The 24580-nt window shown below is 35.8% G+C and overlaps 1 non-coding gene and 1 pseudogene across 1 annotated transcript; both read right to left on the bottom strand.

Annotated features, from left to right (window-relative positions):
• Positions 1–6591: 6591 nt before the first annotated feature.
• LOC122910018 lies at positions 6592–12238 on the bottom strand (annotated as a pseudogene).
• On the bottom strand, positions 7318–7455 carry LOC122910947. Its single transcript, XR_006385303.1, has one exon. It is a non-coding gene; the product is annotated as a U4 spliceosomal RNA (small nuclear RNA).
• Positions 12239–24580: the final 12342 nt, after the last annotated feature.

Raw genomic sequence — 24580 nt, 5'->3', positions numbered from 1 at the left:
AAAAATGAAAAAACAAAAAACATCATGCATTAAAAAGTAGCTATGGCATTGTAAATTCAAGAATTAATTATAAAAATGCCAGGAGCCAGAAGAATAGATGAGAAATAAGGAAAGGTGTGGAAACAGGTAGGAACAAAATTTCTTTTTGTGTCATTTTGATTTGTGAGCCATATGATATGTTATCTATTTGAAATAAGCTAAAAGGCCTGTGGTAGTGGCATTCTCCATTATCAAAAGGGCTAATAATGAATGATAAGTGGCCCAATCTGTGTGACCCAGACAGTGTGTTGACTATTTTAATGACGACTGAGAGTGCTGTAAAAATTGCATGGATTTCATGAAACGAATTTAGTACAGAGCTGGAGATCCTCCAGATGTACAAGCTGAAGGAAATATTTGAAAAGGAAAGACATGACAAGAGGAAGCAGATGACACTGATGGATGTTTTCAAAGGAACTGTCACATCATCCTGTCTTTGGTTTCTGCAGATGCTGTTAGAACTAATCCTGATGATAAGTGAGTTTTTACTTCAGCATTACCTGCAGACCAAGGATTCTTTGGTTAATAAAGTTTCTCTCTGTCAGTTTTATTTGTTTTTTGTTATTGAGCACAATGCCTTTTGCCATTTTGAAGGAGAAAGGTAAATATTATAAATAGCTTAAAGTGCATAAAAGACATGCAGTGCAATTATATTTTGCCTTAGTTTATTAAAAATTTATGATTAATTTCTGTTTGATAATTTAAAATATATAAAACAATGGACATTTAATATATTCTGCAAGTGACTTTATGATATATTTATAGAAAAAAGTGTTTAGAACAAATCTTCGTAAAATTTTAGACCACCTATCATATATCTATGCTATGTAAATATATTAACTACCATAATATCTTCTTTATTCTTCACTATTGTGTTCTTTAAAATTTAAGATATCAAAATATGGAAACATTAAATTAGAGCAAGACCAGTCATAGATATCGAAGTAAAGTAATATTTTTATTGCTTTTATTTCTTCATTTATTTTTATTTTTTATTAACATATAAAGTATTATTTGTTTCAGGGTTGCAGGTCTGTGATTCATCATTCTTACCCAATTCACAGCACTCACCATAGCACATACCCTCCCCAATGTCCATAACCCAGCCACCCTATCTCTCCCACCCCACCTCCCAGCAACCCTCAATAAAGTAATATTTTAATGCAATGTAGCATTTTGCCTAAAATCCTGCATTTTAATTTATATTTATAAAGAACACTAGAAAATATTAAGTCAGAAGTCACTCATTTTTCAAATGAGAAAATTTAAATTCATAAAATCTACCAATTTTCTCAACCCCACAGAACTAACTATTAGACTGAGCACCAGAATGAGGTTTTCTGTCTTTTTTTAGCATGGTGTTCTTGCTTCTAACTCAAAACACAACACGTTTTTTGGAAGATTTCTCTAATTATTATGAAAGTTTTGATAGCATTTGAATCAACCTAATAGTTTTAAGGTGTACTCATGCATTTTGATACTGGGCTTAGTTAAAAAAATTTTTAAGTGCTAAGAATGTTTACCACAATCAAATAAAAGAATAGCTCATGGACATTGTAAGCTCAGAATCAGCAGATAAAGGAGTATGAGGAGAAAAATCGTAGCAAGTCCTCCTAAAAATATTTCTAAAGCAAAACAAAACAAAATAAACAATAAGAAATCTCGAGATGACTTGGAATACAAAGGAAAATGACAAATTTTCTATCATCTAAACCATCTAAATTTTGATGTATAACACTGACTAACTAGCTAAACTGAAACTAAAAAGCCAGCTCATCTAGACACAGGTGTTGGTAAGAATGAAGTGATATAGGAGGCATGATGAATTTCTTGCTTTATTTGGGCAGAAATTATAGTTTTTGGTGAACTTTAGATATTGATTCATCTGTTGTTTAGATATTGATTTATCCGTTGTTCAATATTTGTTAGGAAATAGGAAGAATGGATATAAAATTTAAAATTTCCAAATCATCAGATGAACACAAAGAAGCAAGGGAGACAAATATAATAAAAATAGTGAAAATAAAAGCATGGGTGGCTCAGTCTGTTAAATGGCAGACTTGATTTTGGCTGATGTCGCAATCTCAGGGTCATGAGACTGAGCCCTGAGTCGGGCTCCAGGCTCAGCACAGAGCCTGCTTCAGGATTCTCTCTCTCCCTCTGCCTCTCCGCTGCCCCTAAAACATAAATAAATAAATCTTAAAAAAAAAAAAAAAGAATGGGAAGCAACAGGCCAGGCAAATATTTATTAAACCATATACTTTGAGCAATATTAATATCAGTAACAATGTGTAAGAGTCAAAGATTCAAATAGAAGAGAATTTTTTGGCAAAAGAGTTACACTGACAAGTACTCAAGAGGAATTTAAAACTCAACAATCATTAAATAAAGACTTTAACATGTTTTTCCCAAATCAGCAGAGCAGATTTCCTAGACATCTTCATGTCATAGAGTAGCTTTATGTGAGATAAATTTAATTTTATTCACATACATTTATTTATATATATGTTACTTACATATTTTAGAACCAATATTTTTAACACGGTGGACTAGACCTAGGTACTGTGCCTTGTTCTTACCCTTCATTCATATTTAGATGTACACTATTTGGTGCTACATTGGAATAATGACCTCTGAACTTGAAGTGTTTGCTATTATTTCTGGCAATGAAGTGGAGGAGAGTATGAGAGGACAAGGAAGGAAATTTTCAAATTATAATGAACAATTTTTCATTCTTTCTTAGAATGTACACAACATTCATGTGAATCTGTGGACTAACCAGATTCTTTGCAAAGAAGGTTTTTGAAATATGTGATGAGAGCTATGACTGCCAAATAATTCTAAATGAGAATATCCTCCCAGCTCTAAAAATACCAAGAAATCCTTCAATGTTTCAGTTCTAATTTTTCCTCATGTTAATTAGATGAGATTTGAATCTTAGAAACAACCCTACTATGTTCTATTTTTTTTGTCTAATTGGCATATCAGATCTTTATTTGTGCTTTAATTACACAAAGGAATGACAATTACAGCTATTACAATGAAGTCTCACTCTTGGGGTCCATACCGCAGGACCATTGGAGGTAAATCAGATCATGAGTCATGGTATGCTTGTGGTAATTAAACTCCTCTTCAACTAAGTCCCACATGTATCTTGTTCTGTGTCCTGAAAAATTCAGAATCAAGAAAAAAAAAACTTTCACAAAAACAAATATCATCCACCTTGTAAGACAAACACAACCCCAAATTCACATTTGTATCCTCAGGAAATAGCATTCCACCATATAGATGACTGTTAGGGATAAAATTCCCATCATAATGGGTCATACTCTTGCACTCATGAGTGTCCTATTACACTTACAGTACTTATAAATTGATATATTTAATGTCTTCAAAAAATTTATTCCTACACTTGGCTTTACCATCCAAGTGTATGAGTAAATGATCCAGTTGTAAGTAATTTCTCTCATAATAGGAACTTTCTAATTAATACACTGAAGTTACTCTAATGCAAAGAAGTAAAAAAAATTCTCACTCAAGAATCTAAAATATATATCTCCATTATTTTTAAAAACAGTGAAAAGTGATGTAATTTGATAGAGTCATAGGTAGAGTCGATTTTTTTTTTCCGAATGAACAATTTGGGGAATTTTATAACAATAAATCTTCTTAAAAATAAATCCCTCAGTTATAACATTGTTCCTTTAAAGAAAGTACACACACACACACACACACACACACACACACACACACACACTACATTTAGTTTGAAATAATTTCTCAAACCCCCACACAATGCAATCTGTTTTGATATTAAAATTATTAAGGACCTAGGTTCTAAAGAGCCTTATCATTTTTAAATTGTGAAAGTCTGACTGTTGTAGGGTAAAGCAGACTTGGCAGATGGGAGGAGAGAGAAGAACAATACACAAAGCCAAATGAAATGCCTGGAATATGATTGATATTGGACTTTGTGCAAACACATAGGGCGATGCCTACAGAAGAGGCTACATTAAGAGAGAGTATAATAAAAAATCAAATTTTGCTGTCTTAAGTAAAAAAGCAATTTTATAACAATCTGAAATAATCATGAATTTAGTTTACAGTTTAGTCAAGAATAGTTCACCTTAAGTGCTCTCAGATAGTTCACTTGCCCTTATCACTTTAACTGGTCACTTGCCCAGAATGGGTTATGTTTACAAGTCATAAGATGGTTCTTCCATGACTTCAGTGGCCTCTAAAATCATATGAATTTTATATGTTTACCTCTTGTCCAAAATGAATCACATCTGGTTTTCTGGAAACTGTGACCAGTTTAAAACATTCAGTATAAAATGAGAAGTAAAAATGCTTTAGTTGGCTTGGTACAGAAGAAAGGATAGGAAAGGATATGCAATTTTTATATTATGGACATTATCCCATTATTTTTTGCAGTTTTAATATCAGCAAAAAATACAAAAGCTGACATTTGGATACATGTCACCACGTGGCCGGGTTGTTTCAGGAACGTAGTGGGAAGAACCATTTTTTTCTCCCTTGTGACAAAAATAAATTCTTAACTATGAAGGAGAATTAGCGTGCATAGTTCTTAGAGACTTGGTATGATGGAAGCTCTCATTAATAAGAAAACCTATTATACAAATGAGGTTATAATAAATCAGACCTAAGCCAAATAGCCTTGAAGAACTAAAATACTTAGATGAGTATATTTCTTTCTTTTTTTTTTTTTTCTGTTCTTTGGAACATATAATTCTTTGGAACACCATTGCTATTTCCTGCTTTGTTCTGGTTTATAGTGTTTATGACATAGGGATTGAAGACTGAAGAAAACACTGTAGTATTAGTTTGGTAGGATAGACTGCATTAAGAAATATTCCTCCCAATAAATAAAGGATCAGAAACAATAGAGATTTTTTTTCTCATATGCTTCATAGTTGAAAGAAGAAGTTACTTCTCAGCTGGCAGCTCTTCTCATGTGGTAATTCAAAGACCCACACTCCTTACATCTTATGACCCTGCCAATACCAATGCAGGGTCCTTCCTTTTGTGTATGTGCTGTCATAGATCCATCTTGCACTCTGGTAAAGCCCAAGTATAACATTTTTAAATACATATAAGATATGGCAAGCAATTATATTGACATAATTTATTAAAATGTGTATAAAATAAATTTGTGATACAGTAAATATATGTGCTTTTTAATTAATATTTGCTAGATCTAGCACCACAGTTCTAATAGCCACCATAGTTTTGAGGTAGTGATGAGGGTAAATATTTCAAGATATCTGTAGCAGTAGAAATACAATAAAAAAAGATCTGTGATTTTAACTGGCAACTAAATCATAAGTGTTAGTACTAGCAGAGTTATTTGATTCCTATCATAACTGAAAGAAATGCTAACTTTCATTTAGAGCCTAGCTAAAAATTACAGTTTGTTCCCATCCAAGTTCATGAATCCTCTGAATTCTGTCCACAATCTTCCAAGGGCTAAGAACCCCTGACCTTGTATGCTCCAAACCAGCAGGAAGGAAGCTGAACATAGAGGAAGTCTTCCGTCTTTAATGATTGGACTGGTGTATTTTAATTCATTGATTCATTGATTGAGTCAAAATATACCCAGGAGATTTACCATGGAACGAACATGGTTTTAAGTCCTGGGAATACTGTAGTATTGTACTGTAGTATAGTATTATAGTAGTAATAGTTAGATAAAGTTCGATAAAGTCCTTCCCTTCATGGAGACTTCATTCTTGTAGGGGCATAGGAGGGGAAAGTAAATGCACAAACAAGTAATTACATAATAATCTTATGGTATGACAAACACCATGTGAAATTAATAAATATTTATCTTAAGCTCCTTGAGTTAGGTCTTCTTCTAAGTTAGACCTAATATTCTGAGGGTTGCACCTATCAAAAAGGGACTCTTGGTTCTGGGAATGGAAAGAGCTGAACATAGAGAAGTTACCAAATTCTTAGATATAGATCCATGCAAGAGCAGTGGGAAGGGAAGGCACGGATTTCGTGAAAAAGATTTTCTAGTAGCCTAGTCAATTTACAGACCTGAAAGGGGGGTGCAATGGGTCCTGTTAAATCCTTGGCACTTTAAAATTGTCATTCTCTTGTGTTTTCTACCTTTTTAATAAATGTTATTGTCTTTTTGTTTCCATGCTCTTTTTGATTTATTGGTAAACTCAATACAATGTACTGACAAAGCGGGATTAAAATTATTATATTAATGTAGTATATGGAACAAGTATTATTATCTGGTTCTTGAACGGGGTATTTCTTTTTTTTTTTTAAAGACACATTTATTCAGCGTCATGATCAGACTATTACATTTAGCAATCAACAGCATGGGTGCAAAAAAAAAATCTACATTGAAACAAATACAGTCCTCGAGTTTTATTGCCCATACACATGAGTATTGTCTAAAACATGTCTTCTTTGTAGCAGCTAGGCCCTGCCACCACTGTGCTTGGCTGAGTTCACAAATCTGTTGTAACCTGTAGCTTCCCTGTCACTTCTCTGGCTCTCCTCTCCTGCTAAGCTTTGTTTCCTGGCAGTAATTAAAACCTTCTGCCACTGCCATAGCTGCTGCTGCTGCTGGAACCACCATAGCCACCTTGGTTTCGTGGTTTGGCGAAGTATTGGCCTCCACCACCATAAGGGCCAGAGCTTCTGCCTCCAAAATTGCCTCCTTTCATGGGTCCAAAATTTGAGGATTGATTGTTGTAATTGCCAAAATCATTATAGCTTCCGCCACCTCCAAAGTTGCTTCCACTACCACCGCCATAGCAGCCTCCGCTTCCTCCGTTGTTATAGCTGTCATAGCTGCCACTCCCGCCATAGCCACTGCCCTGGTTTCCATAACCCTGTCCACCACTTCCATAGCCTCTGCTTCCTCCAGAGTAACCAGGGCCGCCTCCTTCATAACCACCATCATTACCAAATCCGTTATAGCCATCCCCACTGCCACTATATCCACCACCACCTTGACTGCCACCACAGCCATGTAGACCACTGAAGTTTCCTCCATGACCAAAGTTGTCATTCCCACCAAAACCACCTCCATGACCACCACCAAAGTTTCCAGAACCACTTCGACCTCTTTGGCTGGATGAAGCACTAGCCATCTCTTGTTAGAGAGCGCTTTCCTTACTTCACAGTTGTGGCCATTCACAGTATGGTATTTTTGAATGACAATCTTGTCTACAGAATCATGGTCATCAAATGTTACAAAAGCAAAACCCCTCTTTTTGCCACTGCCTCGGTCAGTCATGATCTCAATCACTTCGATTTTCCCATACTGTTCGAAATAATCTCTTAGATGATGTTCTTCAGTGTCTTCTTTCAATTAGCAATAATCGCGCCTCGGATAAACCTCATTGGCTACGATACTGCCACCAACAAAAATCTTTTTCACAGTTAAGTGGGCACCAGGTCTTTGAGAATCTTCTCTTGAGACAGCCCTCTTTGGTTCCACAACTCTTCCATCCACCTTGTGTGGCCTTGCATTCATGGCTGCATCCACCTCCTCCACAGTGGCATATGTGACAAACCCAAAGCCTCTGGAGCGCTCGGTGTTCGGATCTCTCATTACCACACAGTTTGAACGGGGTATTTCTGAAACAAATTGGCTTTTTACCTAATAACAATACAGTAATGATTCATATTCATATGAGTTGCAGGAAAGCAGGTTAAGTACCAGATAGAGCCCAAAGCAAACCTGGTGGTAAAACCTGGAGGAAGAGAATGATTGTCCTCAGAAATCTAAAACAAAATTACTCAGTGTGGGCAAAGTTGGCTTTGAGGTTTTAGGAATGAATATAATATTTCAACAGGTAGAGATCTAAGGAAATGGCACCTCAGAAAATACTGTGAATCAAGGAAAATAAGTAAAGCATGTTCTGGAAAAGATGAATATCCAGGGTTGGCTGTAATACCATGGTTTATGAAGGAGAATAAAACAGAAGACAACTCTGAAAAAAGGTTTAAGGATCACATCTTGGATGACCTTGATGTTCTGCCAAACTTTTGGTATTTGTGCACACAGACACATGCACATAGACACAGACACACACACACACACGTCAGAAAATAACTTGATGGTAGCTTGAGGGAAAGAGAAGAGGGAGAGAGACCAGCTAGATCACCATTGTGAAGTCCAGGGAAGTGGATAAGCTCCTAGATAACACATTGGTTATAGAGAGGGAAATGGATGGATGAATTTGAGAAAAGAATTAGATTTAGAAATAACAGGTCATAATAGTCCATCTGTTTTCAGGAATAAATAAGACAGAGGAAATTGAAGGAGTGTTTTCTGGTTGGCTAATCTAGAGGATCATGATACTGTATAAACCAGAGTGGAAAACAAAGGCAGTTGAGCTGACTGAAGGAAAGATGTTAATAAGCTCTGTGTGAGATATTTTAGATTTGCTGTATGAGCAAGAAATGCTTTTTACATTCAGAGAATGGTAAAGGGCGTAAATCTGAAATTAAGAGGGGCCAGAGTTTGGGTCATAGATCTCCTGGGAACTATTTGGGAAGTGTGAGTAAAATCAGTTAGGAAAAGACTGCCAAATGGAACATCAATCAATTGTAAATCACCTCGGAAAACAGTTCCACTGAGCAATCATGACCTTCTTATGCTAGCTGTATTTTTTTTTTAATTTAACTGATAGATGAGTAAAAGGAAATATCAACAGACTCATTCTAGCAAATTTCTAAAATATGCCCTGTTTTATTTTCAGGGACAAAATTAAAGGAAGTTTTTTTTTCCCCCTTTCATGCACTTGTTTCTTTTTAAGTAACAATAAGTATGTCATTGTCCAATAGTTTCACTTAAATATTGAAGAGTAATTGGGGATCTTGGTGAGTAAATGCTTCGTAAACTTAAGTAGGGTCATATGTCCATTCCTAGACTAATCATTGGCAAGGGGAATGAGATTCCCTCTTGGGTCATTATTCTCTTCCTGGAGGGAGCATGGAGTTTACCTCATCAAGATCTCTAGCTGTTGGGTCATTGGCTGTATAGTAGTAGTTACCTGAAAAAAACAAAACCAAAAACAGGAAAAGTAAGAAAAGATGGGATACTATGAAGGCAAAAATTAAGTGAATAAAGAACAGTAACAATAGTTTGCATCTCAACACTTACTATTGAATATTACTCTAAAATGTATTATTTCTTCTTACTTGAGTAAATAGAATTTATAAAGGATTTCATCCCCAGGGTCATCAATTTATATTAGCATGAATCATCATTACAAAAAAAATAGTGTAAAAGTGCAAAGAATTGAACTACTACAATATCACAAAATATATTCAAAGATGTTTTAATGAATTTTTATGATATACTTATAATATTTTAAAAATTTAAATCCAGAAGGGATGGATATTTTTTGTTCAGTTCACTGCTGAATATCCAGTGCCTAAAACAACACCTTATACACAGCAGGCTCTCAATAAATATCTATAAAATGAATAAATGAGGAAAAAATGTATGTCATCTTAGTTGTGATTTTTATCCCTCTCTGAAAAAAAGAGAATTCTCTCTAAATATTTTATACCAAATTATTAGGTATTTAATTTGTGCTGATTCTACTGTTCTTTTTCATAATGTTCTTTCTAAATTTAACTATGTGTGACCTTCTCATTTGCCGTTCAACTTCATCCAAAGTTCTGGGTTTAGTCATATTGGCTTGTTTCTCTGCTAGGTATTCAGATATTCTGGTATGATTTGTTTTCAATGGGCAGAAGTATATTCTTATTGATAGCTAATTTCCTTGAGCTCCACTTTCTAAGAGAAACCCAAAGATCCACTGTACTAGTCTTTAAACTTGATACAATTAGCTTTCTAAAGTTAATTTTCCTAATCTTGCTGACATTTCCATTCCCTTCAATTTCATCAACTTCTGATTGTTTCCTTAAGGTTTCTTTCTACTGTTAGAAGCCCATCTGATTTTTCCCTATGAGCAAGTATTGGACCTGAGGTTTGTCCTGGAAAATATTACCTTCAACACAGGGGACCATTCTATGGAGATCTCATTGCTTCCAAACTACTCTATCGAGTATCAAGTATGATATCTACTTGTCAATCCTCATCTCTAAAATCACTATCAGTTGACTGAAGAAAACCGTATTAAACTTCTTTCCTGGTTCAGTGGTTACACAATTTATATAAGATTTAGAACATAGTTATTTTATGTATTCTTACTATGCTGACTCTAATGCAATTTTTTTCCAAATATTCCCATTACTATACCTTTATTCTGAGTTTTTGAAGGCTTTAATTTAAAAAGTAATTATGAATGCTCTTTCTTTTCCTAAGCCAGTCCTCCAGTTCCAAATGCTATTCTAGTACTGACACCCCAGTGATCACAGCACCCATAATAACCATTGTGAGTGGTAAATTTACATTTTTCTCTTTACCATCAGTTTAATTTTCCTTTTCCATTTCCACTGATACCCATTCCCTATTTGTGAAATACCTTAAGTCCTTGAGGGAAAAAGAATATAATTAAGATAAAGTTAAATATGCAATCAACAATATGGGCTATCTAATGGTTAAAGATGCCATAAAAGAATTCGAAGAACCCATAACCATGAACCTAGTGAAATAAAACTGTGTGTCCAAGTATGTTGTCTAAAGAGATGTCAACTTTCAGCAATATCAAATAGATGGCATTTATATTTATATACAGACTACTTAATGATTCACATAATTCTTATTAAAAAACAGAATGAGAAAAAATAATGAATACTGTTTTTCTGAAAATAAATAAATTGAAAAAATAAATACATAAATTAAAAAAAAATAAAAAAACAGAATGAGGGCAACAATAAAAACCAGGCTCAAAAAATTCTAAGGGATTATACACAGTTGAATTCTCTTTCTAGTAAAAGGAGATAGTTTTCTTAGGGAGGCCCTCATTAACCTTGAAATCCAGCAGCAGTTGTTATAAAACCTTTCTAACCAAAATACATGGAATAGTTTATCAGGATGGGGATGTGATATAATCATAGAACCACTGGATGAAAGCCAGAGCAGGTGGATTAAAAATTATGGTGTTACACTTTAGCTTTCTAGGGGATGATTAGGCTAAGCCTCTGCAGGCAAAGGAAGCATAGCACTTACACAGTTATTCAAATATCTTGTTCTTGAATACATCTCATAGAGAGATCATATTATAAACTAAATAGTAAGTGATTGAGAATTGGCAAATGGAAAATTTTATCAAGAGATGTCTCCTGGGGCACCTGGGTGGCTCAGTTGGTTAAGCGACTGCTTTCAGCTCAGGTCATGATCCCAGCGTCCTGGTGTCCAGCCCCACATCAGGCTCCCTGCTCGGTGGGGAGTCTGCTTCTCCCTTGTCCTCCACCTGCCACTCGGTCTACTTGTGCTCTTTCTCTCTCTCTCTCTCTCGTCAAATAGATAAATAAATAATCTTTTTTTAAAAAGATGTCTCTGAATTAAGGTAAATTCTGATTTTCCAAAAGAGTCAAAATGGAATGCTGAGAGCTTTTATTATAGCATTTTATTCTTTCTGAGGAATTAGTTGTGTTCAAGTCTGAAAGAAAGGTCAGTGAAATTCCTGGTTGAGAAAGGATTTCATAGAAACCAGAGGCACCGTCATGGAATTTGAACAACAAATATCTCTTCCTTGGATGGCTTTTCTAAGATTAAAGATAATCCCAAAGATAATAAAATTTCTGTCTTCTGAATAAATACAGAAAAAAATTTTAAGCTAAAAAATAAAAATAAGTCAATTTAGAAGAAGCATGGCAATTAGGCATAAGTATTTTTCTGTTTAACTAAAATTTACCAGGGTGCAACAAGTATCAAAATCTTTGTTTTAATTTCTGGCTTTCATCTCACCAATTCTACTTATAGCAATAGATCCAAAGAAAATCATTAGAAATATGCACAAAGAATTATGGAAAAGACACTAACTGTGCTGCCTGGCTCTCCCACTCCCCAAAGAAGAGTTTGAGACAAGGATTTGTGTTTCTGTAGTAATACCAGCAAGCAAGAATGAAGGGCAGGAGACACTGAGGGATGGAGAAAAAAAAAAACATAAAAAGTACCTGTTGTCAGGGTCACCAGCTGGGGCTTCATCCCACCTGGGATCCCCTCAAGAGCCTGTAACATGCCTCTCTGAGTTTTACTATTGATAGTCAACTGGGAGAAGCATTCACCCATAAGGGCTCATCCCCCATTGGTTGAGGGCTACTCTGCGGGCATTATCTCTGTTCCCCATCCCCCACGCTCCTCATGGATCAGTGCCAATTTCTGGGCACCCGTGGTCTCATAGTGAGAGACGGATATTGCACTAAGAAAAAGATGCTGTTGGTCGACAGTGAATTAAAGCCCAAACAGAAGTGACTACCTCAGTGGCTGCTAGAATCAATAGTGAGGTCGAGAGCATGCTAGCATGTCAGAGGCATCTGAGGCAGTAATTATGGTGGTTATTTTCAAATAGTGTTCAAAAATTAAGAAATAACCAAATAAACCAAATACACACAAAAATAAAGTTTGGGGGGTGCCTGGGTGGCTCAGTGGGTTAAGCCTCTGCCTTGGGCTCAGGTCATGGTCTCAGGGTCCTGGGATCCAGACCCTCATCAGGCTCTCTGCTCAGCAGGGAGCCTGCTTCCCTCTCTCTGCCTGCCTCTCTGCCTACTTGTGATGTGTCTCTCTGTCAAATAAATAAATAAAATCTTTTAAAAATATAGAATTTTGTTGTTATATTATAGTCTATAGGACAAAATATTTTGTAGTCACTTAAATATGTTTCAGGAGAATAATTTTTTTAATTTAATTTAATTTTTTCAGTGTTCCAAGATTCAAGTATATGCAGCACACCCAGCGTGCCATGCAATACGTGTTTTGGGAAATTATTGACAATATGAAGTAAACAAAATAGAAAATAAAATATACAGGTCTTAGTTATTATATGCATAAAATAACTTTTTAAAAATGTATCATATTAACAGTAGTTATTTGTGTGTAGTAAGATTACAGGTTATCTTCATTTTCCCTTTTGTACTTTTCCATACTTTCTAAATGTTTTATAAAGAGCACAGTACTATTTTGTAACTAAGAAGTCAACGCAGAAAAAAAAAATTCCATTACATAGAATTCATTCTATAATCCCACTGTCCAAGAGTCCGTCCAGGTTTCACTTTAGAATCTTTTTCTCCACCAAATATTAAATGTATGCCTGAAAGGCCCATTACAAATTTGCCTGCCTTTGACTTAGTGATGTACCCACAGTTCATGCCTTCCCATCTCTCACTGACTTTCCCCTACAAAGCAACTCTATGCTTGGACCCCATCAGAAGTTTCAGTGTAAATAAAAACATATTCACTTAATTGAATTATTACTCCTTGACCCAGCCAGTAGAAACAGAAAAGCCAGAAATTTCAAAAAGTGCTAGAAAAATTAAGCATTCATTCAATAAATTATGTGTGCAAAAAATACTGAGAGAATTATTTATTTCCTGAGAAAGAACTGGTGTCCTGTAACTTAGTATGGACCAGAACCTGATGTCATATGACCACACATTCCCAGAGAGCATGTTATCCTTATCCTTTCTGGTTGGATTCTACTTCTTTAAAAAAAAAAAGAAAAAAAGCAGGAGGGACAAGCAGATTCCCCACTGAGTGGGCAGCATGACGTGGGACCCTATCCCAGGACCCTGAGGTCATTAACATGAACCAAAGGTAGATGCTTAACCAACTGAGCTACCCAGGTGCCTCGTTCCTTCTTTTTCCAAAAGGGCCTCACATAATAAAGAATTGAGGATTGAGAGGCACCTGGATGGCTCAGTTGGTTAAGATCCTACTCTGGATTCCAGCTCAGGTCATGATTTCAAGGGCTGTGAGATCAAGCCCAGGCTCTGGCTCCTCAGGGAGTTTGCTGGAGATTCTTTCTCTCTATACCTCTCCCTCCCCCCTCCCCCCCTGCTCTCTCCCTCTCTGTCTCTCTCTCAAATAAACAAATATTTTAATAAATAAATAAATAAATAAATAAGTCTTTAAAGAAACAAAAGAATTGAGAGTCCAGAAATACGCAGTTTCTCTGAGCAGGTTATATTTAAGCATGAACGACAATTTGGGAAGCAGATAACTTCATAGCTAAGGCAACAAAATGCCAGCTGTAATTGGCTCAGAAAATAATGGCGGGAAAGAAAAACAGCGAGTCTGGCTTGAATTCATTGGAAATAGAGTGGCTTTTCTTCATCAGAGTTTAGAATGATGGTGAATTTAAGGGGGAAAAAAAGATTTAGTGTTTGTGCCAGATTGAAAATATAACTCAAAAAAAGTGTCTCCAAATATTTGATAGAAAACATTGCTTAGAAGACGGTGTTCAGAGAGCAAACAAACTTTTTCATGCTATATTTTATTACTTTTATAGAAAGTTGACCATTAGTAAATCACCGATACATATGATAGGCAATTTTGAAATGGTTCAAGAATCATACTTTATCTTGATAGTTTTACTATGTTGGCTAATTTCACGTCTTTGTGGAAACCTTAAAAACCATGTACTTTTGACAAGAAAGTCCCTTCCAGGCTAGTGAATTCATTTATTCAATAAATATTTTCATGCATCTGCAAGGTAACAGATATGATAATTAGCTCTGAAGACAAAGATGAAAAAAATGAAAGCTTTTGTTATGAACGAACACAAAAGAAGAAATCATGATGGAAAAGCTAATATTTCAGGACTGTATAAAACACAGGGGTATGAAAGAGGTAATAGAGTGTAGTGGCAAAGGGGATGGGCTCTGGAGCCATTTGCCTGTGTTCAAACCCTTTTTTTACTATTCTTTTATAATTTGGGTATCTTTGGACTGCTTAACCTACCTCCCAGTTTCCTCATCTATAAAATAGGGACAATAATAATGCATTTGCCTTTTATAATCTAAGTGAAGTTTTAATGACTCAATAACTATTCGCACATATATAAGTGAAGATACTTAAAGAGTTTCTGGTGTGCATTAGGCATTAAATAAGTGTCAGCTAAAGATACACACACACACACACCCCCTAAGACACAGTGCATGAGGAAAGGAGAGAATGTTGCTGGGAGGAATTTGTTGGGTGAAGCTTAACCAAGGAGGATTTCAAAGATGATTGGAAGTTGGTAAGAATGAGAATCTGATCTAAAATTATTCTACGTCAAGGAGGCCTGGGTACCTCAGTTGTTTAAGCGTCTGCCTTCAGCACAGGTCATCATCTCTGGGTCCTGGGGTAGAGCCTCGCACCAGGCTTCCCACTCAGCACGGAGTCTGCCTCTCTCTCTCTCTCTTTTTCTCTCTGTCTCTCCCTGCTTCTCCCTATACCTCATTCTTTCTCTCTCTCTTTGTCTCAAATAAATAAATAAAATCTTTAAAAAAATAAATAAAATTATCCTACATCATAGAAGTTATTTTTCAGCATGTACGCATAAATAAATGAATAGAAATGCGTAAAAACTTAAAACTAGTTTTATTGGGGGAATGAATTTTTGTGTGGGGGTCAAAGTTTTGTTTTTGTTTTGTTTTTTTTCCCCTAGTATATGTACTAATGTTTATTGCAGCTGTCTCTTATACTGGGAAAATCTAAGGCACAGACTAATTAATGTCCACTGCCCCATCTTTACAATGGATTTTTAACCCTGCCTCCAAACTTCAGATTCCCTGATTAATTTGATCAGGTATTTTCAATGTTTCAGTCACTTGGCCAGTATTTAAGTATCTAAGTAAATATTCTAACTCTGCTTGTGATCGCCAATAAGCCATTAGGAGACCAAACTGTCTTTTGTTAAATTTGTAAGAACTGGCCCCAAGAACTTTAAATGAAACTTACTGTGTTGAAAGATCTTTGAGGGTTACTATCATTGTAGTCCATCCAACAAATGCCCACAATGTGCTAGTTATTATATTATATGCATTTTAGTATATGTGCTGCCAAAGCGAACACTATAATGTATGCATTTTAATATAATAGCTGCCAGGCGAACCTGGAGCTAGTTGGGGAATGGGTGTTAGAAGAATGTAGGTCACACCATATTGCTATGGGGAGTTGCCTTGATGGGTTTTGTATTTGTGTCTTTTACTACTGTTATCTTTCCGCAATTATTTCCAGTTATTTCAGGGATTGTGGGATTGGGGCATAGAAAACTAAAAGAAAATGGACCTTAATTTAGACCAACAGCTGGTGGTTACGCATGTAATTAACGGGGAAGACTGTTTACTGGTATTTATTTTAGAATCGATCCCGTCCCTGCCAAGGAAAATGGCAGTACTGAAACTTCACATTTCCAAACAGCGAGTTCATTTGGCGCCTTGAACTTGTGGCTGTAACAAATTTATCTAAATTTTTCTAATTTCTTCTACTGTATATGTACGAGTCAGAATTTATACAGGGCATCGAGTTTTATTTTCATTTGATAATAGCCCTCTGGTTTTGATACAGATTAGATGAAATCCGTGGCATATACTCTGGGATATAAAATTGTATGTCTTAAAATATATTTAATTTGTGTTTTCCCATACTGTTGAGACATTTCAGTACCCTAATAGATACCACAAGTTAGTCTAATGAAGTCTGTGGGTGACTTCCATGCCATTGTCTACGGAACTCTGACATGCCATAATTAACCAAAGTCTGGGGATTCAGTTCTAAGTTGGTCTTTTGCCCAAGCATTCAATTCTTGAATATGATTAAGAAGCTGAATTTTATTTTTGAGTCCTTGGCTCCAGTTCCTTGAAGCCATGCTACTGAAATAATTTGGTCTCTGAGCATTTCCTTGTGGAGGGAATAATTTCCATAAAATAGTATGTTTTTTTTTAAAGCTATTTCAGTTCAATTTCTGCATAATATGATTCTTGCTACATGACATTCTTTTGCCTTTGCACGACTGTTTCTTTGTCTTCCAGATTTTGGCTTAATAATTACCTCCTAAGAGTCCTTCCCAAAGGATTTATGTAGCTTCTACCACATTTTCCACCTCAAATTATTTTAAGGCATAATATATTTGTCATATATGGTGTCTAACGTTAACATATATTTAAATGCCCCCAAATACATGGAGACTGTCAATTGCTCTTACTGTTTTTGCTCTGACTAATTCCGCTAATTGTTTATTGACATTTTGAAGTTGTTTCCCTTTCCTGACTCTATGGAATGTTAGGAAAGATTAATGAAAACAAAGCAAATTTGTTTCAATTTTCTTAGCTGAATATATAAGCTGAAAGGACTTAAATAGCTAGCATTTCTTTATACTTAGTTATATTAAAGTTCATAAGATTTTCAAAAGAACAAATCTTCAAACCCTATTAGAGGGTTTTGTAAGTACTGTCTTTCCCCTCCCCACCTTCTCTCTCCAGAAACTCAGTGCAACTGCCTATCTTCTCTGCCCTGGAACTCTGGGTCTCCCCTCTTGATTGTCACACAGACCTCTCAAATCCAGCACATTCTAAACTGAACCCATTATATCCTCTCCAAACCCCATGCCTACTGAGTCCTCCTCTTCTGTGCCTTATATGAATTATTGGTACCATCTTCCACCACTTCTGAGCCAAGATCTGAGAATGGTATAGAATTCTCTCTCAATCCACCAGACTCCATAAGTCACCTTATGGTCCATAAGTCCATAAGTCCATAAGTCCATTCTCCATAAGTCACCAGACATCTCTCTATATTTATCTAGACGTAAGTACTTACCTAACTGTAATAGTTAGCATGTACACCTCTCTATAGGTAATATCTGTCTTCCTATCATGTATTTATTTACCTATATGTCTACTTTTCTCTTGGATGAAGTTTGAATCACTTCCTTCCTCTCCATCCCCACCACCTTCGTCACTGCCTGGGTTTGGGTCATTTTTTGGCCTGAGTTACTGAATGCAGCCTCTTGCATTGCCACTTCCAGATCATTCCACCATCACAGAGTGATTCTTTTTTCCCCCCCTCAAAGTCCATCCCTTCTGACTAAACTCCTTCTATGGTTCTTGAATGGCTTCAGAAAAAAACTAACATCTCAGTATACACAACTCTTCATGATATTGCCCTTGCTAGTTTTATTATTAGTTTTATTAGTTTTATTGTATTATTACTAGTTTTATTTTTTTCTTTCTCCCCACTTTGAGCTTTACACACAAAAATTGGAGAGCAACCTTGGCAGTTTAGCAGAGCAACACCTGAATGTTCCCTTCTTTTCCATGTCTCCTGAATGCTTATGCATTCATTGCTTTCTCTCTAAAAAGATCTCCATGCTTTACTCATCTCAGTACCCTTAAAAATTTAGCTAAGCTATAGTTTCACCTAAAATGAGTTTTCAAACCTCTCATTTCAGGTAAATGCTTCCTGTTTCCACAGTGTTGTGTTGTGAATATTCTTGTCAGTATTTATTACTCTGTATTTAATCGTTTCTTTTTTCTTTTTTCCTTTTTTTTCTGTCTCTTCTATAAGGCTATGGCTTTGTTTAAGACAAGAATTATGTTCTTTATCTATATCTCTGGTATATAGAGTAGTGTCTGGCCCAAGATTTATGTTTAATATATGTAGATGAATGAAAAAATAGTCACGGAACCAAGAACAATGGATTTGATCTGAAAAAAAAATCTGCAGCTGGGAAAGGAGATATAAAAGTGATTGGTATGTAAAATTTTGCCTTGGATTCTGCTTTTTGTGTGTCAGGATATGTTCTAGGTATTTTTCATGTATGAATGCATTTGGTCAGTGCAATTATCCTAACAAATGAGTACGACTAGTATCCATGTCCATGTTAAGAACTTTGAGATGTGAAAAAGTTTAGGTACCTAAAATCCCATACATTTTCTTAGTCTGGTTTCCTCTGAAAGCAGAGCCTGAGGCAAAGGGTTATGTTCTTAAATTTTATTAGAGAGTGCAAAAACAAGGAAGCAGGAGTTGGGGGAAAGGGACTGGGACAGGGAGGGCAGAGTCAATACAAAGTAGCATTCCTGAACCTATCAGCACTTGGCATCAACTTCCTTGATGTCTCAAGACCATCTTCTGAGGGCTTTATCATGACTGCATTTCAGATAACTGGAAGGATCATCCATGGGTTCATGTGTCCAATCGGTTACATGTTTTTGCCACATTTATTTCTGATCTGGGCAAGTGCCATTGTTGAAAGGATCCCGTGGTATTTTTGAAAGGATCCTGTGGCATTTTATGCCCTTTCATCAACAGTGATACACCAGAGGAGGCAGGAGAATGACTCAAGGTACAGTTGACTTACTTTCCTCTGGAGCCATTCTGAAGCCTATGCATGGATTGTTGCAGCAGGATGGATGGAATGACAGCTGAAGGCCCTGGAGATGGTCTGGCTGAAAAGATCTGCACAGGTGTGTAAGGTAAGTTTGATATGTCCCTCAAATAAATGGTGAAATCCTACTTCAGATGTTAGTGATCTGACTCTAGCTCTTGTAGTCAGTGTCACCCTTCAGCCTGGGCAACAGTGGCCCTTACCCAATGCTTTGGCAGGACTTATGTCATAGAGATACACCAGAAACAAGATTATTAAAGAACACATGGATGATTCTATTTCTGGCACAGCACCGTCTACAAACCAAATCATCTGCTCTCTTGACTGTATACTGCTTGGGTCGTGGGAAAATACTTTCTCCACATCTTTTTTTTCAGAGTCCTTTATCCAAAGCCATGCTTGATGGTTGTTGGGCTGCAGACACAGAGGACAGACAGTGACTCAGATATGGGGGAAGAGGGGTAATCTGTTGAAACACCTACATAAGTGAAAAAGACAAAGAAATTTGCCAAGTCCTTCTCTCAGAAAGCATGACACCATAACTTCTTACCTAGCAAAATATCATTTCTCAGTGTTCTAATTCATAAAATGGGAAGGGATATTCATGAAGACATATATTTGCAATAGTTTTATATAGCATGTAAGTTTATTCTCTACCCAGCCATCTGGGTTACTACTGAATGTTAGAATTCCAAATAGTTTTATTTTTATAAACTAATTTAGTAGGATTCAATTAAATTTTTAATTAAATTTAAAAACTCAGCTGTATATAAAATCTGGACTTGAAAATATTATATTCATCCAGTATAATTTGTATTTGCCCATAATTTTAGTAGATAATATCAGACGTTTTAGGGAAAAAATAACTTTTTGAAGTACATATGAAAGGCAATTAAAGTTAATTTAATTTTTAAATTTGCTTTAATGTATACTTCTTGATGAAGATAATTCAATTATTATGAACTCTGAATATAATTAAGTGTTATTATTTTAGTTCTTTACGTCACTATATATCGTTAGAATACAAATTATGTTAAAATCTTGGTAATAATATCACAATTTATGATTTTGCTGAAACAAAGGCATCCATAAATGTTTGGGATACATATATAAAAACATATTAATTATGTATTATTTTATACTTGCCCAGATATCCTCAACCAGCAGAATATTCAGCCATATATGTTAATAATTGAATTTAGCAATCTCTGGCATTTGGCCCAGTCATTCAAAGATCATAGATTTAAACATATTTCCTAGTTTGGTATTATTCAGTTGTATATGATAAAACATTTTACTTCACAGTTGATTAACTAGAAATATAATTTTTAAGATATTTAGATATAATATATCTGTGCCCCCATTTGTACCCTTCCCCCAGACTTCACAGATATTAGGGGTGGTTTGGCCCATGTTTATAATAAATCCCTGTACTCCACTCTACCATACTTCACTCCACCCCACCCCACTCCACCCAGCAGAGAACATACATACTCTATCTGCCCTCCTCTGATACTAAACTGCTTCCCTAGTGTTTTAGAGATTGGTCCACCTGAGCAATTCATTCTACTTAGTTATTAAATTGACAAAACTAAGACAACACTTCCGTGCAGTTAAACTACTGATGCTGTATTTAAATAGATTATGTTTAACTACCCACATACAGATATGAAAATAATATAAGGACTAAATACTCCAACTTATAGTACAGTATGTCTGTAATACTTTAAGCTCTTGAGGAATATTCTATTCGAATATCAGTCACCTCCTCAGTCCCCTCACAGGAGTTCATTGAAGTCACCTTACTTAATTCCTCCTGCAGGGAGGAACCCTGCTTTTCCTTTTCCCTCACTGCATGAATAACTCATGTAAATTGCCTCAGGTACATATCATCAGGCATCTGTTTACTATGTTATTTTTGTGTAAAACAAAATGTTTTCTGGAGCTGTAGAAATTTTATTGGGTAGTGCTAAAAATATTGCTAAAGGGTTGTCATTTTACTGGTTTTTATATATTCTCTTTTGAATTGATTTTCAATAAGGGGCTTTGGGGGAGGCAGAGGTAATTAAAAGTTATATCACTTTTGCCTCACATGTCCCATCTTTACTTTTCCCTGATGAAGTCACAGACTCTGGGCACATTTTACAAAAAGACACTATTTGATACCAAGTTGCTCTTTTTTAATTTTTCCTCCACAATTACAACTTTGGCATGTTAAACTAAAAAAAAAAAAAAAAAAAAATTGAAGATAATAAAATATTGCATTCTGATTTCCCTATGAAGGCCGAAAGGGAAGACATGGCTGCTATATAACCATCTTGAGAGAGAACTCTAATGATAATAAGCTCATCTTAAACCACAAAGTAATTTAAATGTATTTTTTTTCCTACAATTATATTTTCATCTTGGATACCCATCATGGAAATGGAGTCACTCCCATGATGTAAATTTAGATATTCTGTATTTCTGTATGGTAAAGATCTTTTTATTTTTGATCTTTTATATATAAAAACTAAAATAAAACTTCCCTACTTCTTTTTGGTTCTTACAAAATAATATTTGGTTATTCAAAAACATTACTTTCAGTTATAGGCTATCAACTTATTATATTCTAAGTTAAGTTCAGAAATGTAAATACAGTCTTCAATATATTCTATGAAGTCTTCTGTCAGAAGTTTAATATAATGTAGGTTCATTCAAAGGAGATAGCAAAACTACTAACAAGCTAAAGTATTTTAAAAATAATCTAAATATTAATTCCCAAGTATCCATGCAAATGAGACAAAAGATTGGCATAGTAATTAAATATTTATAAAAAAATCTGCTCTACTCTTTGTGATGCACAGATGTATTCTTAACATTAAATCATGACACAGGAGGGAAATCGGGTGTCCGAGCATGGCAGATTTCTCAATGCCAAGAAACTCTATGTCTCAGAAGATGTTCTAATGAACTTGACCTAAGCCAAATGGAATCACCAGGACAGCTGGGAGGAGAAGCACACTGGTGAGGGTAGGGAGTCTCTCACCCTTCTGGCTGAGTCAATTCTGTAACTCATACTTGAACTGTAATTATTTGAAAGTTGAGTAAGAAGTCATGACATCCAGACATCATATTTCTTACAAAATCCTCTCTGGTGCCAGAGGCATATAGAAATTTCCTGCTCCAAGACAGACGGATGCTCAAAATCATGACGATTTGTGACACTTGCTTGACCTCCTCGAGCTACGAATAATCAAAATATTTGACCTAAAACAAAAACTTTTCAAGGCAAATTAATTGATTTATTTCAACAGCTTTAGAGTAGTGAAAGTACGTGTGTGTGAGTTTGAGTATGTGTGTGTGTACGCATTGCTGCTGCTCTATAAATCTCGTTTATTTTTAGTTCGTAAGATAGCTTAACTGCTAATGTTAATATTTACCTTAAATAGCTATTATCACAGTTATCTAAAGTGATCCCTTTATCTGTGAGGAAAATGACTGCAAATAGGTTAACGGTTCTACATCTTAGAAGTGGATTGTTCTTTACAAGAACACATTTTTTTGAGAGCTGAGAATCTCCTGCTAAGGTCAAATGGCTTTTAAAGTCAAGTGGTGAAGTTAAATGACTGAGAAATATTTGGAATGCAAGTTAATACCCAGAAATTTGCAAATGAAAATATTTTGGAAGAAATTAACTGAACTCAAGATGTTTCATTGAACTCAGATGTAAAAGAGTAGAAAATGCAAAGGGCAAAGCACTGGAAGGAGTATGTTGCTGGGGCCAAAGAGCAGGTTTATTTATAAGACATTTGTAGAATATGACATTTTACTCAAATGTAATAGCTTTATGTTGTCATTTTCAATGTATGATAAATGCAAAGTATTTTATAATCCAGAGACTATGGAATGTCCCAGATTCTCTAGCTACTCCATCAAATACTAAGAGTTCTGGCTACACTGAAAATACCCACCAAATATTTTCTTCTGTACCTTTGCACACAGTAAAGCTTGTGCTTGTAGTAGTTCCTTTTCCTCCCCCTTTTTCAGCCTACAAAATGTCTTCTCATCCAGCAACAGCAAGTTCAGAATCACCACTGTTGGGATCCTATCTTGACTTCTCCAGGCAAAGTGAATTCCCTTTCTATTAGTCAGATGACATTATATTCTACTTATTTAATTCTAACTATTTAATTACAGGTATTAAATTCATTTTTATCACACATCATCATTATATGAAACCCCAAACCTCAATGTCAAGCCATGTGTTTTATGACTACTATATTCATGCTCTTCCTTACATCCTCAGAACGTCCACAATGCGTTTGTATGTAATGAAAAATGGGATTTGTTCTCAATCCCATTTGCTGAATCATTGTTGTGCTGTGCCTCTCCATCAGTCTATGTCTCTGTGTGCCCCATGCTCCCACTCTTGTCTCTCCTTCCTTAACCTTCCATCCATACCCATGCCACCACTGGGTATGACTCTAAGTTCACAAACTCACATTAAGATGTGCACCAGGGGGGGCGCCTGGGTGGCTCAGTGGTTAAAGCCTCTGCCTTCAGCTCAGGTCAAGATCTCAGGGTCCCTGGGATTGTGCCCCACATCAGGTTCCCTGCTTTGTGAGGAGCCTGCTCCCCACCCCTACACTCTGCCTGCCTCTATGCCTACTTGTGATCTTTGTCAAATAAATAAATAAAATCTTTCAAAAAAAAAAAAGATGTGCGCTTGGAAGATTTTTTTTTTAAAACTCCGTTATGGGGTTTAGCCACCTGGGTGGCTCAGTCAGTTAAGTGCCTGCCTTCTACTCAGGTCCTGGGATCTAGCCCTGCATCAAGCTCCTTGGTCAGCAGTGAGTCTGCTTCTCTCTCTCCCTCTGCTTCTCCCCCTCCTTGGGCACTCGCGTGCTCTCTCTCTCTCTCTGTCAAATAAATAAATATCAGTTTCAGAATTCTATTATTTTGCTTACTTTTTAAGGTTGCAGGTATGACAGTTTAAAACAAGGTAATAATCCTATTCTTAGGATATATATATATATACATATATACATACATATATATGTGTGTGTGTATATATATATATTTACCTGAAAACCACATTTTCAGGTAAATATTTTGCCATATAGATTCCAAGGAAAGAAAGGTAGGTGAATCTAAAGGTGCCCTGAGTTGCTGAACTTCCGCTCTCTTCCTTCAAAATATCCTGAATGACATCAGTCAGTCAGTGCCTGAGACCCTCAACCCACCCATGGACCGGAAGGGATGCCCATGCCAATGTGTATGTT

Source organism: Neovison vison, chromosome 6 (genome assembly GCF_020171115.1).
Source record: "Neovison vison isolate M4711 chromosome 6, ASM_NN_V1, whole genome shotgun sequence".
NCBI lineage: Eukaryota > Metazoa > Chordata > Mammalia > Carnivora > Mustelidae > Neogale > Neogale vison.
This window is presented reverse-complemented; position numbering and strand designations above follow the sequence as displayed.